Here is an 11712-nt window from a genome sequence, read left to right on the forward strand (position 1 = left end):
GAATGAAAACTTCAAAGCCAACTTACATTTCTTTTGGGGTAAGACTTATGCTAGATGTTGTTATTTATAATTGTATTGAATTTTAACTAAGTCTCATTATCCAGGAGGGTCCTGAGAATTTTGCGATCAAACTTGCCCGGTACTTGCTTTCCTAACGGAGGGTTTTTCCGAAACAAACAAAATTTTTGCTCCTGTTTCGAGTCAAAGAAAATCTTGTCAGTTTAAAATGAGTTGGTTAGTTGTGGCATTCTTGCTAAAGGTGATTCTTCCTCTGCCATGCTTTGCTTTGACTAGCTGCCTTGAACTGGTCAAAAATTGTTTGACCTTTTAATTGATCCTTAACCAAAGGACCCTGGATGACCCGAGTGCTTTACATCCCAACCGTTGTTTTTCATTTCTAACCTTTCTATATTGACTTCTGCATCTCTCGCGACATTACTAAACCATTCCACCGATTTAACTTTTGCTTACACTCTATGTCCCACTTTTCATCACACTATCTCTAGCATGTTCTAGCCGCATTTTGCTTTGTGCAATTTTGAAACTGGCAGTAAACTTTGAAATTCCTTCTTATTTGTTGAAACAAGGCTAACCTTGGAAGAGCTTTAGAGGAGTAAAATTAACAACAATGAAATGCGACGATTTTGAGAATTAAGAATAAAGAAGAAAAATCCAAATTTGAATGACTGTTGGAGAGAGGAAAAGAAACTTATCTGAGTGGAGTAACTGGCACCAATAATCATGGTATGCATTTTGGATTAATCAAACCAGTCTATTTAACCAATCACTTTTCCAATTGTTTTACTTTGTGCTCCGAGATCTCCACAACCCAATTTTGCTTTCCGCCAACTTACAAACCTTGTTCGGCTTGCAGTGTCCTGAAGGGTTTTCACCGAAAAACCTCTCTCATTTGTTCATTCCTTAATTCCTTGTCGCCTCATGGTGCCCGTGAAGGTTTTCACCAATAAGACTCTCTCATTTTTACTTTCTCTCAGCTTTCGTCGCCTCATGGTGCCCACGAGGGTTTTCACCAATAAGACTCTCTCATTTTTTGATTTCTCTAGCTTAAACCGGAGTGTTGCCCCCGATATGAATCCTCTTTACTTGCTTGACTTGGCATCTCTCGAAGACTGATCGGGAGGTCTTTCTTTTGACAATAATGTGGTCTCTTGGATATGTTTGGAAAGAAAATGGTATCAAAAAGGCTTAAAACAGCTTAGATGGGTTCAAAATTATAACTTTTGGAATCTGATTTCTTACCACAATCACAACTTCTGCCACAGTTTCTTGCTTGGGAATTTTTTTTGATTTTTATTTTGATATGTTGATATGACCGAGCCGTGAGGCTGCCTACATATCCTTAACAGGAATCAGGTCAAACATAGTTCACACCTGAATTTCTTTGTTTTCTTGTACTTTCTCTTTTCGCTTCTTTTTTCTCTTTTTTTTCTTTTCTTTATTTTCTCTCTTTTTCGTTATTGATTCCAAAAGAGGGGTATAAAATAAAATAAATAAGGCTCAAATGGGGAAACAAAGGGTAGAGTTTTTAGATAGCAGAGCAAATGGCCTTCGTCATTCCAATCTTCAAAACAATGCTAAGTACAAACAATCAACAATTGAACCAAAGAAATCATACATAATATCTCTTAACTGCATCAGAATTGATAGCCATGTCTACACATTTGCCTTCGATATCTGTTAGATACAAAGCATCATTGGACAACACTCTTGTCACAATGAACGACCCTTGCCAATTTGGGGCGATCTTGCCCTTCACTTCGGCCTGGTGTGGAAGGATGCGCTTTAATACTTGCTGACCTACTTCAAACTTTCAGGGACGCACCTTTATATTGTACGCTCTTGCCATTCTCTTTTGATATAACTGCCCATGACACACTGCTACCAATATTTTCTCATCGATCAAACTTAACTGCTCCAAACGGGTTTTGACCCACTCATCATCCTCAATCTCGGGCTTAGCAACAATCTGAAGGGACGGGATTTCAAGTTCCGCAAGTATCACTGCTTCAGTGCCATATACCAACAAACAAGGGGTTGCACCCACTGAAGTGCGAACAGTAGTGCGATAATCCAACAATGCGGATGGTAACTTTTCATGCCATTCCTTGGAACCTTCCACCATTATCCGAAGTATATTCTTTATGTTCTTGTTGGCTGCCTCGACCGCTCCATTCGCCTTGGCGCGGGTGGAATTGCGATGCATAATCTTAAACTGTTGACATACCTCATTCATCAAATTACTGTTAAGATTAACACCATTATCTGTGATGATCACCTTTGGTATTCCAAATCGACAGATGATATTTGAGTGAACAAAATCAACCACAGCTTTCTTGGTTACAGACTTGAAAGCTTTAGCCTCAACCCACTTGGTGAAATAATCAATGGCTACCAGAATGAACCTGTGCCCATTGGATGCTACTGGCTCAATTGGTCCAATGACATTCATGACCCAAGCAATGAAGGGCCATGGTGCTGACATTGTGTGCAATTCCGATGGTGGAGAATGAATCAAATCTCTATGTATCTGGCATTGATGACATTTGCGCACAAAACTAATACAATCTCGCTCCATGGTGAGCCATTAATAACCTGCTCGGAGAATTTTCTTCGCCAATACATATCCGCTCATATGTGGTCCGCAGACTCCCGAATGTACTTCGAACATGACAGTCGCAGCTTGTCTAGCATCTATGTATCTTAACAATCCAAGGTCTGGTGTTCTTTTATACAAACTCCTCCACTGAAGAAAAATCCACTTGCCAACCGTCGAATTGTTCTCTTTTGATCCCCCGTGGCTTGCACCGGATATACCCCCATTCTGATGTACTCCCTGATATCATGGAACCACGGTTCACCATCAAGTTCTTCTTCCACCATGTTACAGTAAGCATGCTGATCTCATACTTGAATATGTAGAGGATCGACATAAGCTTTGTCCGGATGGTGCAACATTGATGCCAAGGTAGCCAAAGCATCGGCCGCCTCATTATGGACCCTTGGAATTTGCCTGAACTCTACTGATCGAAGTCGTTGACAAAGATCATACAAACATTGTCGGTATGGTATGAGCTTTAAATCCCGTGTTTCCCATTATCCTTGAATCTGGTGCACCAAAAGATCCGAGTCTCCCAAGACCAAGACTTCCTAGACATCCATGTCTGCAGCTAGCCTTAAACCCAAAATGCATGCCTCTTACTCAGCCGTATTGTTGGTACAATAGAAATGAAACTGAGCCGTAACAGGATAGTGATGCCCTTTTCAGAAATAAGCACAGCCCCTATTCCAACTCCTTTCATGTTGGCATCCCCATTAAAGAAAAGTTTCCAACCTGGTTTTTCAATCTGCTCCAGTTCGTTGATATGCATCACCTCTTCATCGGGAAAATAAGTTCTCAATGGCTCGTACTCTTCATCGACCGGGTTCTCGGCCAAATGATCGGCCAATGCTTGGGCTTTCATCGCGGTCCGAGTCACATAGATGATGTCAAACTCCGTGACCAAAATTTGGCACTTTGCATGTCTTCTTGTGAGCATAGGCTTTTGAAAGCTATACTTCAACGGACCCAAGCGCGAAATGAGGTAAGTAGTGTAGGATGACAAATAGTGTTTCAATTTCTATGCTACCCAAGTTAAGGCGCAACATGTCCGTTCCAGGTGAGTGTACTTAACCTCATAAGCCGTGAACTTCTTGTTAAGATAGTAGATGGCATGTTCCTTCCTGCCAGTGATGTCATGCTGACCTAATACACAACCAAATGAATTTTCTATGACTATCAAGTAAAGAATCAAAGGTCTCCCTGGTTATGGTGGAACCAACACATGTGGGTTTGACAAGTATCCTTTTATCTTATCAAATGCTTCTTGACACTCATCAGTCCACTTGACCGCAACATCCTTCTTCAGCAACTTGAAAATAGGCTCACAATTTGTCGTGAGCTGAGCAATAAACCTGCTGATGTAGTTCAACCTCCCTAACAGAATCATCACCTCAGTCTTGTTCCTCGGAGGCAAAAATTCTTGGATAGCTTTGATCTTTGACGGGTCCAACTCAATGCCTCGATGGATGACTATGAATCCCAACAATTTTTTGGATGGAACACCAAATGCGCACATGGCAGAGTTAAGTTTGAGGTTGTACCTGCGAAGCCTCTGGAAAAATTTCCTCAAATCTCCGACGTGGTCGGCCTGCTGCTTTGACTTTATGATTACATCATCTACGTATACCTCAAACTCCTTTTATATCGTATCATGGAACACAGTAGTCATTTCCCTCATGTAAGTTGCCCCAACATTTTTCAAACCAAATGGCATTACTCGGTATCAATAAGTTCCTCATGGCGTGATGAATGTCGTCTTTTCTGCATCTTCTTCATCCATTAAAATCTGATGATACCCTACATAGCAATCCACAAAAGATCCAATTTCACGCTTGGCGCAATTATCGATCAAAATGTGGATATTGGGTAGTGGGAAATTATCCTTTGGACTTGCTTTGTTGAGATTGCGGTAATCAACTCATACTCTAATCTTGCCATCCTTATTTGGTACTGGCACAACATTAGCTAACCAAATGGGATATCGTGTGACCCGAATGACCTTTGCGTCCAACTGCTTGGTGATTTTTCCTTAATCTTCACACTCATATCAGTTTTGAACTTTCTCAATTTTTGCTTGACGGGAGGGAATGCCGGGTTAGTGGGTAATTTGTGGGCCACCAAATTAGTGCTCAAACCTGGCATGTCGTCATATGACCATGTAAAAATATCTTTGTATTCAATCAGTGCTTTGATTATCTCTTCCCTTATCTTTTGTTCAAGGCGGACACTTATTTTAGTCTCTCTGATATTATCTGCGTCCCCTAAATTGATGGCTTCTGTATCATTTAGGTTGAGTTTGGGATTTCCTTCAAAGTGATTTAATTCCTTACTAATCTCTTCAAAAGCCTCATCCTCATCATATTCTGATTCGTCATCACACTCTACTTCTTGAATTATTATTTCAAAATCAGATTGATGTTTAAGACTGGGCTGAGAATTCCTCATGCATGCCATGTCATTAGAACCAGCGTAAAAAGAACTGTACAGAAAAGAAATGAAAAACAAAAACGAAAACCATCAGGAATGATGAAGAAAAGGAAATTGCATTTCATTGAATGATAAAAGATAACAAGGTTTGCACACTCAAACAGACTGAAAGATAACAATCTGGATTACAACCCTGGAATAACCCAAACAAACTGAAGGAAAATCAAAATAAACTACCAAAACTCCTTTCGAGTGGGGGGAGGAGTAGACTTCCAATTGTTAAGCTTTGTTTTTGGCCTGACAAATTGCACTTCCGCGTTGCTAGAACATTCTCCAATTTCCACCATGTTTATATCGTCGAACAATTTCTCGAATTTTTCAATTAATTCCTTGTCAAGATCAATCACAGAACTGGGAATTGCTGTTACTGGGCGACTTTTGGTACCGAACATGACAAATGATCTGGAAAGACGTGGGACCAGCTTTGGAAGGACCCATGCCCTCTGTTTTAACTTTCTGGCTCTTCTTATGTCTGCGGCAGTGCGCTTGAATCCCAGACCAAATGTTCCCAAGTTTTCAGGAAGAGACACCGGCTGTATGATGCCTTGCAAAGATGAGCCCAAACCTTTACCAAGTACAAAACCATTCTTCAACATCTCATAGGCCACCATGACTGATGCGGCGGTTATCTTCGGATTTGGAATGTATTTCCCCTCTGTAACTTTCTCTACTAACATCGTGTCAAAAACCTGGTAGACCCACGGTCCCTTGTCATCTTCCACTTTAATGAATGGTACAATGTCATTGTTGTAAGTGCATAAACTGTCTTCGCCATGCACAACTATTTCCTGTCTATCCCGTTCAAATTTGACCACCTGGTGTAGTGTTGATGGGACTGCTTTAGCGGCATGAATCCACGGTCGACCTAATAGTAGATTGTAGGAAACAGCTATATCCAGCACCTGGAATTCCATTGTGAACTCAACTGGCCCTATCGTCAGCTCTATCATTATATCCCCAACTGAATCTTTGCCTCCGCCATCAAATTCCCGGACATAGATACTGTTCTTATGAACCCTCTCATCTTCCACTTTCAACTTACTTAGAGTGGAGAGAGGGCAGCTGTTCATACTGGAACCATTATCGACCAATACCCGGGTAACCATGGAGTTCTCACATTTCACCGTAAGGTAAAGGGCTCTGTTATGCTCAGTACCCTCTACGAGCAATTCATCATCAAAAAAAGTGGTTGTGTTCACTTCTAAGATCTTGTTAGCTATCTTTTCCAGATGGTTCACGGTGATTTATTGGGAACGTGAGACTCATTCAAGATTTTCATTAAAGCTTGACGGTGCTCGTCTGAGTGGATTAACAATGACAATAGTGAAATTTGAGCAGGCGTCTTCCTTAATTGTTCCACGATAGAATAGTCCTGCTTCTTCATCTTCCTCAAGAATTCCTCTACCTCGTCTTCAGTTACAGCTTTGTTTACCAGCGCTGGGTTATCTTTGGAGATCTTATCTTTTCTCAACTCCTCGGGGGCAAAACATATTCCCGAGCGAGTCAAACCCTGGGTTTCGCAAACTTCTTCTTTGATTTCTTTCCCTTTGTAAGTCACTGTCACCCATTCGTAATTCCATGGAATAGCCCTGCTGTTGACTATTGGTAACTGGGTTACCGACTTGATAATGACATGATCTGTGCGGGCGTCATCCACGATTATGATAGGTTTGCTTGCCACTCCTGGCACAACCATGTTCATCCTTTATGCTTTGCTGCAACATCACTCGAAGACCCTTTCTTAACTATTACGGATGGTTCACTACTCCTTTCGCTCGACTTGAGCACTGATTTCTCACTTATTGATTGTTCAACTGTCTTGACCCCACTGGACCGAATCATCATGACGGTCTGTGATGGCTTCATGGGATTCCCTCCCTCTTGCACTATTTCAATCATATTTGCCTCCTGATAGGCTGGCATCGGATTCTGGTTGATATTGGGCGCCTCGGGAGCTTGAACTTCAATCCAATTGGTATCAATAAGCTACTGGATAGCACTTTTTAAGTGCCGGCACTTCTCCGTGTCATGACCTGGAGTACCAGAACAATACTCATAGCTTACGGAATAATCAAGATTTTTCGGGGGAGGATTTGGAAATTTGGACTGTATCGGCCTTACAATGCCAGTTGTCTTAGCATGTGGAATAAATCAGTATATGACTCTCCCAATGGAGTAAAGGTTTTCTTTTTCTGCAACCTTTCATCCTTAAATGCTTTATTAGGCCGGAAACATGGTCCAGGAGGGTTTCAGTAGGCTCGTGAGGGCGGATAAGTGTTTTGGGGAATGGGCGCACGTCATTGCGCGTGGGCGGGAGGTTGGTTGTATGCTTGGGCATGGTGGACAGAAAAATAAGGTTCTAGTGGGGGTAGTAGTGTTGGGGTGGATTATATGGGATATGAGGGTAACTTTGGTGGTAGGGTCGAGGCTGATTATAGTGGTGAGATGAGCCTATGGGTCCGAACCAAGTTCCTGAATCAATCATTGCTACGTCCTCCCTCTTCTTTTTCCCAATTCCTCTTGTGCCGCCCTGAATAGCCTAAGTGGTGGCCTTAATATCCGAATAGCTCATGATTTTATTCGACTTGAGCCCCTCTTCTACCATACCTCTCATCTTCACTACTTCATTGAAGGATCTTCCTATAGCTGAGACCAGATGGCCATAGTAAGTAGGTTCTAAGGCCTGTAGAAAATAATCCACCATCTCACTTTCTTTCATTAGAGGGTTTACTCTTCCTGCCTGCTCTCTCCATCGGAAACCATACTCTCTGAAACTTTCACTGTGCTTTTTCTCCAGTTTTGTCAAGGACAATCGATCTGGAACGATCTCAAGATTGTATTGGAAGTGACAAGCGAATGCTTGCGCCAGATCATCCCATGTATACCACCTTCTATTATCCTGTCGGGTGTACTACTCCAGCGCCGATCCACTTAGACTTTAACTGAAATATGCCATCAACAATTCATCTTTTCCTCCAGCTCCCCTCATCTTGCTACAAAAACCTCTCAAGTGTGCTACTAGATCACCGTGCCCATCGTACAAATCAAACTTGGGAATCTTAAACCCTGTCGGTAATTGCACATTTGGAAACAGACACAAGTCTTTGTAAGCCACACTTACTTGACCTCCTAACCCCCGCATGTCTCTGAATAATTGTTCTAAGCTTTTAACTTTTCTGAACATCTCCTCCTGTTCGAGATTTTTGGATTGTTTTTCAGCTTCCGCAGGGAGATCAAAGCGAGGAGTATAAACTTCTGAAGTTTTGAAAGTGGGCTTTGGGGGGTAGTATTGGTTATCCTGGGCTTGGAACAAATGCTCACTGGAAGATTGGTATAGTGTAGCAGATGGGGATGCTACAAAGATAGCAGTGATTAGGGGAGGGGGATATGGAACTGGTTTGGGTGGTGGAGCTTGCGGGGTTTGGGAGGTGGTGACTTGGTAGTGATGGTAAATAGGAAATCCTGCAGATGAATCAACAGTAGGATGTTCCTGGGTTTGAGTCAATGGCGGGATGAAAGCGGGGTTGGCGGGGTAAGCTGGTGGTGGTTGCCCTTTTGCTCAGGCCTGGTACATTTCGGCCATCTGGTGCTTCAACTTATACATCTCTTCTTTCATCGAATTAACATCCAACTCTTCCACCTCTCTTGAAGGATCGATGACACTCACATTGTGACGACCCAAAGGGTCATCACCGTAGTTCTTCCTTGTTCTGCACTTCCGAGGCCTTGAAAACCTCGCTTTTAGTTGCCTCGATTTGCATGCGCAGTTCAGGCGCGTAGCCGGAAAGTTTTTATGTTAGAATATGTGAATTATGTGAAAATTTTGATGAATTTTGATATTAATATGCATAATATTGACTTCGGTTAACATTTTGGGTAAACGGACCCGGACCTGTGATTCGACGGTCCCAGAGGGTCCGTAGAAAAATATGGGACTTGGGCGTGTGCCCGGAATTAAATTCCGAGGTCCCAAGCCCGAGAAATGAATTTTTATGTGAAATTATTTTCTGAAATTAATTAAGGAAAATGAAGAAGGAAATTGATCATAAAACTATGGTATCGGGCTCGTATTTTGGTTCCGACGCTCGGTACGAGTCTTAAATATGTTTTAAGCACTATCTATAAAGTTTGGCTAAAAATGGACGTCATATGACGTGTTTCGGACTTAAGATGGGGAATTTGAGTTTTATGAAAGTTGAAAGATAATCATGTGTTTTGAGGCTTGATTCTATGTATATGATGTTATTTTGGCGATTTGATCGTACAAATGAGACCGTAAGATGTTTTTAAGATCATATGTATGTTTGGTTTGGAGCCCCAAGGGCTCGGGTGAGTTTTGAGTGGAACCCGGGAGGTCTTAGACTTAAAAAAAATGCAGGTTTAGGTGTTGCAGGCCCAGCACGGCCGCGGCCGTTTCTGCACGGTCCGCGCTGGAAGCCATGCGGCCGCGGTGCTTTTCTGTGCGATCCGCGTGGTGGGGGTTTAGAAAGTCGGTAGCCAGGTCGACCAGCGCGGCCGCGCACCAAATCAGTGTGGTCCGCACTAGGTGTGTTCAGAGAGCCCACTTCTTTCCTCCCTCGGTGTGGCCGCGGTACATTTCTGCACGGTCCGCGATGGCAGTCACGCGTCCGCGGTTCATTTCTGCGCGGTCTGCGCCAGTCCCCAGCAAAATATATATATTCGAGATTTTCAGTCATTTTTCCACTTTTCAAAAACCCAAAACCTAAGAGGCAATTTTCCAAACAACTTTTCTTCTCCAAAACGATTGGTAAGTGATTTCTAGCTTAATTTCTTTATTCCTTGACATCTTTTAACATGACTTGAAATTCTAATCAAAGATTTTCATGGGGAAAATTGGGTGTTTTGGGTAGAACCTAGGTTTTCTACTAATTGAGAAGTTGGACCTCAATTTGAGGTCCGATTTCAAAACAAATCATATATTTGGATTCGTGGGAGAATGGGTAACCGGGTTTTGGTCCGAACCTCGAGTATCGACCACGTAGGTCCGGGGATGTTTTTGACCATTTTGAAGAAAAAAAACCTTGTAAAATTTATTTTCATGCATGGGGAGTGATTCATTTAGTAATTATTAATGTGATTAAGTAACTTATCACTAAATTCGAGCGGATTGGTGGTGGAATCAAGAGGTAAAGCTATACCAGAAGCGTGAGTTGAGTTTGGAGCATTCGAGGTAAGTGTTTGTTCTAACTTTGGCTTGAGGGAATAGGATTAGGATGCTATTTGCTACTTGCTAATGAGGAGTACGATGTATAGGCATGGTGACGGTTATCTACGCACCGGAGTCTAGCATAACCGTGAGTCTTAATTGCTTTTAATTCGAATAACATGACACAATCTCCTTGTTTATTTGATGAGTTTCATATAATGTGAACGGTTGAGGTAAAATTGTGATTGGTGTACTTTTGGAGCGTTAGCTCGAACATGAATGTGTTAGTTGAGGAAGAAAGGATTTAAAAAGAGAATGTGTTGTGATTACTCCCTTGCCGGGATGTGTAGACCGATATATATACTCTCCCTTGTCGGGATATTTTTGGGCTGTTAGTTGTACCCTTGTCGGGTTAGAGTGATATGTTGTTGATTTCCCCTAATGGGACTCTCCTTACAAAATCAGATGTTTCGAATTATATGATATTATGGGATCGTATGGCACGCCGTCCACTTATATATGATATTATGGGATCGTGTGGCACGCCGTCCACTTATATATGATATTATGGGATCGTGTGGCACGCCGTACACTTTTATATGATATTATGGGATCGAGTGGCATGACGTCCACTTATATATGATATTATGGGATCGTGTGGCACACCGTCCACTTATATATGATATTATGGGATCGTGTGGCACGCCGTCCACTTTTATATGATATTATGGGATCGTGTGGCACGCCGTCCACTTATATATGATATTATGGGATCGTGTGCCACGTCGTCCACGTATGATTTTACGAAATGGGATCGAGTGGTACGCCTACCACAAATTAGAGTGATTATTGGTTATTGGCCTCCGTTGACGGTGACATATTGCGCACTGTGGTAAAGATGAAATGGGAACGAGTGGTACACCTACCACGTGGTATATGAAAATTGGGATCGTGTGGCACGTCGTCCACTTATATATGATATTATGGGATCGTGTGGCACGACGTCCACTATATATATATCATGGGAACCAGAGTTTCTTCTGTTTATTTCCGATATTTCATTTTTATCTGTTACTCCCCGATAGCATGTCCCCTCCTAGCTTTACTTTGTATTATCTTGTTATTGTTTTCTTGCACTTGTATATATATCTGTACAGGTTAATTATGGTAGGTCCTATCTAGCCTCGTCACTACTTCGTCGGGGTTAGGCCAGGCACTTACCAGCACATGGGGTCAGTTGTGTTGATGCTACAATCTGTGCATTTTTGTGCACAGATCAGTTAGCAGCTTACGAACCACAGTAGTAGGACTTCTGGGAGCTATCTTTAGTCCAGGGACTCTCGAGGTAGCCTAGTTGGCGTTTGCAGGCCGAAGTCCCTTTCCATGTTTTTTGTTTGTTCATCTTGTATCAGACAAACATGATGTATTTCCTTTCAGA

This window comes from Nicotiana sylvestris, chromosome 9, assembly GCF_000393655.2.
Source record: "Nicotiana sylvestris chromosome 9, ASM39365v2, whole genome shotgun sequence".
In the NCBI taxonomy this organism is placed as follows: domain Eukaryota; kingdom Viridiplantae; phylum Streptophyta; class Magnoliopsida; order Solanales; family Solanaceae; genus Nicotiana; species Nicotiana sylvestris.